Genomic DNA, 7796 nt, shown 5'->3' with positions numbered 1-7796 from the left:
CAACAGTTTGTGAGATTGTTGACGTTCAGGGACAAGAGTGATTGGGCTCCGTTGGCTTGACCCTGCAGGGTGACACCAACATCATGGCTTCAGTGGCTAAAGTTGCTATGATGGGGTCACCTTTTCAACCTCTGCCCTGAGGCATGCTGACTCACCCAATCACCAGTTAGCACTCTGTAATGGGAGAAGGCAGTCCCTATGGTCCTGTCAGCCTGCAGGGATTTTACTGAATTTTTGAGATAATACAACTTAAAAAAATAGGATTTAACAGTTATATATCTGAAATAGACACTGTGTGGATAAAAGCTACAAAAGTCAAACTTCAAAGGCATGAAGAGTGGATTAAAACAACGTCAACTCACATAGCTGGGGAATCTCATGCGAAGATTCTGCAACTCAGAATGAAAGTTTGCAAGATCTCCTTTCTATTATGAAGATGGGGGTTGGGGATTGGCGAACGGAAAGACGCAGGGAGATTGAGAACCGCTTTCAATGTGTCGATGGCATCAACTCACCATCCCTGGGAAGAAACAAGGATTTTTTTTTTGTTTGGGCCGCTTTTATTTGGGCTTTAGGTCGAGGGCACCTGTTTATGGAGAGCAGCGAGTGTGAGAACAAACAGCGCCGCGCCCTGGAGTGCACTGAAAATTAACCCACTCCAAAACCAACAGTTCCAACTTTCAAGCAGCGCTTCAAATCCTGCTGCGGACGGAGTAAAACAATAAATTTGTACTTTAGGACTGAGGTGTGTTGCCCTTTTGACGAGAGGCCAGCCTGTTGTCTTTTCCTTTCCGTTCATTCTCAACAATAAAGAAAGACGAACACTGGAATTTCTGCACAGTTCAGGTCCAACAGCCGGAAGTAAGTCGCTTGTTTAAGAGAGACGACAATGTTGAAGTGGGATGCAATATTTTAAATGGAGCACGGCGGACCGGAAGATAAACTGGTCTCAACAGCGCCAATTTTCTTTTTAGTCATGCAATCCATCTTTAGCAAACAGGGGGGACTGCTTCTCTATTAAAAACCCGAAAGAATTGCGGACGCTGTAAATCAGAAACAAAGCCAGCAGTTGCTGGAAAAGCTCGGCAGGCCAGGCAGCATCCGTGAAGAGAAAACAGAGTTAACGCTTCGGGATCCGCTGATCCTTGCTTAGAACAGGTACGTTTCTCTTTCTGAAAGCGGTCAGGTAGAACAAGTCCGGAAGATAGTGACAGGATCCAACAATTGACAGGAGAATACGCCTTTAAGGGCAATGAAGAGGTCAGTTGCTTTTTTTTGCCTCAGTGAAAGGCTTCTGCTCAATGGACGTGGTCCAGACTGTAGTCATTTACCTCTTTTGAGGTGAGTATAGAATCATAGTAAATTAAGAAGAAAAGGATAAATCTTGTACAATGGCAGCCGGATTTTCAGGCCCACAAGACTAACCGGCCAGGAATGCGTCACTTCCCCGTTTTACTGTGGTTCTTCCCTTCTGGGACACTGCCTATTGTACCTGCGCTGGCCACAGAATAAATTGAAGGTCAATCTCTCACAGAAAATATGCACTGTTGAAGAGGAAAGGTACAACTGAAACTACATGACCACATCAGAAGTCAGCTATTAAGAGCAAGCTATTGAAGTGACACTGATGCCTGCACAGATCTGTGTCACACTCACCCAGTTTGTACCTGTAAAGGAGTCCTGAAATCGATATTCTTTCGTAGGACGCAGGTGTCACTGGCAGGGTCAGCATTCGTTGCTGCTCCCTAACTACCCTGGAATAGAGTGGCTTTGTTTGATCATTTCACAGAGCTGTTAAGAATCAATCGCAATGTGCATGAGCAGAGGTGCACAAGAGCCATGCCTTAAATCTTGTGTTGTAGATGGTGTTGATAGCAGGAGCAGGAAAGCCGGTCAGAAGAAGAGCTTTAATGGGTCTTTGCTGCACAGATTGGTGTGGTGGATCCAGATGTCTGTTCCTCATGGCCATAGTGGCCACGGCTTCATTGAAGGCTTCGTCGGTGGGTCTAGTCTGTTCTTCCTGGCAGTGGTGCAGCAGTTTCAGCAGTGGCTATAATGGTGGTGGCATGGTGGCTCTGGTTTGTTCCTTGTGGCTGTGGAGATGAAATGGCGGCTTTGGATAGCGGCTGAAGTGACGTCGGCTTCAGCGATGGTTTCAGTGTTGGTGATTTGGTGGGTCCCGTCTGTCCCTCCTTGCTACTGTGGCAATGCAGTGGCTTCACTGTTGGTTTTGCCGGTGGCAGCACGATGGGCCCGGTCTGAAAACCCTTGTTTTGGTGGCTTCGGCGGTGGCATCCTGTAGATCGTCCGAAAACCCAGCAGCCGGGGAGTTAACTTTGTCCTAATCATCTCTCAATTTTTTCAAACTTCCTGTAATTAAAGTGGGACTGAATTGTGGCAACTTATACACATCTGACTGTATCTCAAAAATACAGGCGACAATAAGTTGCTGTAAGGGGGTGATAGGAGTGATGAGGGTGTGCACCACTCTGCACCTCTAAGGAAAGAAGACAAGACTGGAGCTGATGGTCACTCCGCATCTTTGGAAGAAGAGCAGCAACAACAAGAAGAGGGGAAGACTGATGCGACCGAAATTCCTGCAGCTGCCACTTTCCTGCTGTGTACTTGTTCAGGCATGTTTTAGCTTATTAGAAAGCGTTTTGCCAGCTGGCAGAGAAATGTTGAGTCTACTGTGCTAAACCTTTAGCCTCTAGCGCAAAAACATTTGCACAGTGGAACAATCCATCTCACTGACTGACACTCATTGTTTGTCTTACCATGGACATGCTATTTACCTCAAGGTGACGGACACCAATGTCGTTGACTGGACAATGGAGTTTTGACAATGAAAGCAATAACTGACAAAACTTTAACCAGCGAAATGGTTTTACTTGTGAAACTACAAAGATTTGCTCTTCATTTATTTTTATTATTCTTCTAATATGGTGCAACTCCTGTGGCTTCAACAGCCCTAAGGGCTTGCAACTGTTTTCCCTGTCCTGACTGATGAGAAGCTCATGGCCAACGTCTTTTCAGTTTGGAGCCTGTGAGAGCCCCGTGTGAGATCGCTCCAACTGCACTTGTGCGAAGGTAGATTTAGTGTTCATCACAAGAATGAGAGTTTTACCAGGGAGGGGTCAAAGAAGGAGGAATGGCGGCAAATTTTTCAGAGTTTTCACATTCATTCCTACTTTCACTATTTACTATCTTAAGGCCAACCCACAATTCCTTGCTAGCCGAAAGCTGGAGAACATTTTATTGAGGTTTTGAATAACCAAGGTGAGCTCTTCTTCAATCCTGGTCAACCGAATATGCAGATCATTGGTCAGGGTGAGCATGCTCTCTTTTACCTGTTATCTGATGCCCCAGGCAGGTGACCACTTTTTTCACTGAGGTAGATGTAAGTGCAAAGAACGGAGAAATAATGGTTCTCATGAAGGAAACAGACTCCTGCAGTGTCTCTCTTGTGAATGCCAACAAAAACTGCACACATCTTCCGTTTCAGAATAATCCTGTCAGTCAATGCCCCTGAATCTCAGTGGCTCTAGCAAGTTGAACAAAGGTTCAAGGGTCCTGCGCCCGGTGACTTGGGGTCTGCACTAGTATCTCTGCCTTCAATGTCTGGTCCTGTTCATTTATGACAATCCAACTACCTGTCTGAAAGTCTCCACTGAGATTTGTATATTTAAGTTAGGGGAAGGTGCCCGTGGGTCATCTGATGGCCTTACTCATTTTCCCCTGAATTTCTGAACGACATTTAAATGATCCATGGGAGATGATTGTCATGAGTTAGAAGTTATAAGGTGAATATTTTCAGGCATAATTGCACAAACTATCACTCGTGTGCTGACATCAAGTTATGAGTGAGTGCTGCGTGCTGTGTAGGTCACCTATTATCTAATTCTGTTACCAGCATAGTATGTTGTCCCTACTAGTGGGTTTGAAGGCAGGGGTGGGTCAGTGGATGCTCTTAAAATGTGGGATATGATTACATCCTCCCATTCCGATTGGTCAGAAATCCTGGAAGCTGTACACTCTTGCCGTCAAAGAGTCACAAAGAAACGATCACCACAAGTTTGCTGGTTCCCTATTTGCTGTAGATTGTGAGTGGGCCTAAGTATAGATGACCAATGATCTCTCATGAGATCTGAAAAAAAATTCAGAGGTTGAAGAAACTTTACATTAGAGAGGCAAGAAATGTGGTGGGGTCAGATGTCCAGGGAAGAACAAAATGGCAAGTTTTCACTTTGAAGAAGGAAAGAGAAATACATTGACAAATTGGACACACTGCATAATGACATTGTGTGACAGCCTTTGTGCAGAATTTTGTCTCTAGTGAGGAAGTCCTGAATAGAACAGATATTCTCCTCTGATTTCCACATCCCTGTTGACTTGATTTATATTCTCCCCGACAGCCCTAATGGAATAGCCAACAAGGAACTCCATCCCAGCTCTGATCAGATGTAACCCATCTGGCTTCTCCCAGAGCCAGGCAAAGTGTCTCCAGAATCTAAAACCCTTTCTCTTGCATCATTTTTTTCAGTTATAGCTCTTTCTCTGTACTCATTTTTGTGTGGCATTAGCAGTGATCTGGAGTTCATCAATTTTGAGAACTTGATTGCTATTCTTCTACGCAGTTCAGTAAAGTCTGACTGCAAGATCATACCCACCCTTGCTATCAATGTCACTGATACCAGCATGGCTCATGACTGCTGGTTGCCCAGAAAAAAAGGATAAAATAGATTACATTATCTGTCCAAATGCTTGATCAAAATGTCAGGCTTGAAGTAGTAAATAGAAGAGAGGGGATATTTTGGGAAGGAAATTCAAGAAAGCTAAAGTCAGAACTGGCAGCGAAGGAGCAATGAAAATTGAGAATTTGCGACAGTGCCGCAATAGAAGAAATAGAGATTTCATAACGTTATATTTGTAGGTGCAATAATAGAGAAAGGCAGAGGCTGAGGACAAGGAGGCTTTTGAAAAAAAGGATATGAATTTAAAAATCTAGGCACACCAGAGCAGGAACAAACATAATTCAACAAGTGCTGGGTAGAAAGGTGAACAAGATTTGCTGTGAATTTGATAATGAGGAGAAGAGTTTTAGATGAGTTCATGTTTATAAAGGGTGCACTTTTCACGACATCTCTTAAAGCATGAAGAAGAAACAAAATAAAATGTAAAGTGAGCTTTCTTTGGCTGATATGTAGGTCATATTCTGTGAATAGCCCATCCTGAAGTTGAAAGAAATGGCAAGAGATTTGGAAGAATAAGAGAGTAATTATAATGGACTTTTATTGTGGAAGTCTCCCCATCCCCCCAAATGAAGAACAGTCATTCAATTCAATTCTGATCTTCAATGGTCTGTAGTTTGGATAGGATAATATGCATTTCCTAACCTTAATTGATAACAAGGATTAAGCAAAAATGGAAACAAAAACCCTCCTCTGATTCAGGTGAGTTGCACAGACAGAAGCAGGATAATTCTTCTAAGAAAATGAATGGTAAGAACAAGAATCTTGATTACTGTCATTGGAATATGCTGATATGCATCTTATCTCTGGATCTCAGAGAAAAGGAAATTTTCCTGAATATTTGAGCCCAAAGATCCCTGGAAATATTCCAAATGACTGAGAAGATACTGGTTTATTTGATTCTGGTTGTACCAGTTTTTAACTGGGTTACTTGTCTTATAGCCATTATGCCTCATTAATTTCTAAGAAATGCAAGGACTGTGTCTTTTTTATTTTATGTTTCAAAAGCTGTGGACTAAAATAAGGAAGAGCTGCTTGAGAAAATAATGTTTGAGAGAATGGCTGCAGTTTTGAGAAGTAAGTAACCTTACACACGGGACACATATAAAGAGTTGTTTGAACATTCAGTAATTGGAGTTTGAATTACATATGATTTGGCTTTGAGTGGTGTGTGCAATAGCAGCTTTTGGTGGCAACGAGATGTTCATTGGTCTATGGACTAATGACCAGTTTTTTATGACAGAGACCTTTTTGCCTGCCAACAAATGTGTGATCGGTCCTCAGGTAACTGAATAGCTTAGAGCTGGGAACAAATGACAAAGAGACAGAAGTGTTCCATTTTTCTACAACTCAGGAGCGGTCTCTATATTGTCTGCAGGCAAACTAAATGCAAACCTGAAGAAAACTAGTTAATCTCTTGTAGAGCACTTGTGAAAGCTGTGACTTTCAACTGATAGGTCCGAGACTTTGTATATGGGTATCAGTCACCTTCTGTCTCATTTCAACCAGTGTAGCATTTGGAGGAAGACAACTGAAGTTGACCAACAGTAAAGTTATAAAGATCAAACCTTTTCAGACTCTCAGTCATGTCACTGATGTATTGCTGCTCACTCTACATTAACTCTGTGCTGACACTGACTGTTCAACTTTAAGAAGAAAAAGGGTTAAACATTTTCATAAGTCCTGTCAAGTTCTCTGTGACGATGTTACACAGCCCTCTTATGTATTTTTCATGTATTTGGATTCTGAGATGAGTCTGGGAAGCCTAATAAAGTCTTCTATTGGCTGCCTCTTGACTGATTTATTAACACTGTTTGTTCCTGGATCAGTGATTGAGGAACATTTGCTTTGCATGAATTGTTCACTGGGACATTGTTGATCCTTTGTACTTGGTCTGATAAAGTTGAAGTTGAGTCATGTGTGCATGTTCAGTGTGAAGTTGGTTGATTACAAACAATGTATACATTTTAAACTCTTATGTGTACTGTCTTACAGAGTAATATGTGACACTAATATGCTTCTGACAGTTACTCTCTCATATCGTTCTGGCATTATATATTTTTCCATTTCTTCTGAAGGTGCTGATTATTTTTATTGTAAAAGTATTTTAAACCTGGATCATTTCAGTTAAGGCTTTCAATTTGCTGTTCTTAAAGCTTGTATTCTTGGAATTATCAGCACTAAATTGAATGACTGTAGAACTTGCTCAATTTTATGTCATGGCAATATGATAGTATTTCCTTTTGGCTTTTCAAATCTTTGTTTCTATTATACTGCTTCAAATTCTTTGATAAAGCTCTGTATATACTTCTCACTGTTCTGTAGTAATTGATTGTTTCCAAGCTCTTAAAAGTTGTTTCTGTGTAATTCTGTATCTCTGTCATGCTTACCGGGCTTTCCTGCCTTTTTCAGGGTAGCTGGTGGCTATGGTATCTATCCACTTTTTTTAGAATTTCCCACCTGATACATTCAAATGGAGATTTTTCACTTCTTCCCAGGCAAATTGGACTTTTACCTAGCTTCATGGTCTAAAACACCACAGTGTCTCTTCTATTCAAATTTTTAAATCAAGATCTCTGTTGCAGCCTTCGTAAATCTTCCCACAAGAATCCATAGCCTAATCACTCAATTCCATTTTTTTCAAATGTTTAATTTTTACCTGGCTTTTTTACTTCAGTTAGGCTCAATTGATTTATTTAAATTTCCTTGTTTTCAACATAAATATGGTCTGAGGTTTCCTGATTCTGTAGCCCGAGGCTAATTTCTTTTTTCTGGTTCTTTCAATGTTCCTTGCAGCTATGCCCCACAGAGCCTAATGTCAATAATGATCGCAATGAGAGATGAGAATTATCTTTTACAGTCCCTTGCTCTTCCCGTTTCGGTCTTTGTACTTTATTTTTAGAAAGTTATTCCAATTTCCCTTAGGGAATCTTTAAATTAACTTCCTGAAGCCTTCACATGTTCCTTACAGAGTTTCCTTCACTAAGCCTTCTGTGTTTTCCAAATGTGGTGACTTTGTTTTCCAAGCCCACACTCTTGCCATAC

At 41.5% G+C, this 7796-nt stretch overlaps 1 long non-coding RNA gene across 1 annotated transcript; it reads left to right on the top strand.

Moving 5' to 3' along the window:
• Positions 1 to 207: 207 nt before the first annotated feature.
• LOC132210011 (uncharacterized) lies at positions 208 to 6537 on the top strand. Its single transcript, XR_009446160.1, has 2 exons — positions 208 to 1158; positions 6130 to 6537. It is a non-coding gene; the product is annotated as an uncharacterized LOC132210011 (long non-coding RNA).
• Positions 6538 to 7796: the final 1259 nt, after the last annotated feature.

The sequence above is a fragment of the Stegostoma tigrinum genome, chromosome 9 (assembly GCF_030684315.1).
Source record: "Stegostoma tigrinum isolate sSteTig4 chromosome 9, sSteTig4.hap1, whole genome shotgun sequence".
In the NCBI taxonomy this organism is placed as follows: Eukaryota; Metazoa; Chordata; class Chondrichthyes; order Orectolobiformes; family Stegostomatidae; genus Stegostoma; species Stegostoma tigrinum.
This window is presented reverse-complemented; position numbering and strand designations above follow the sequence as displayed.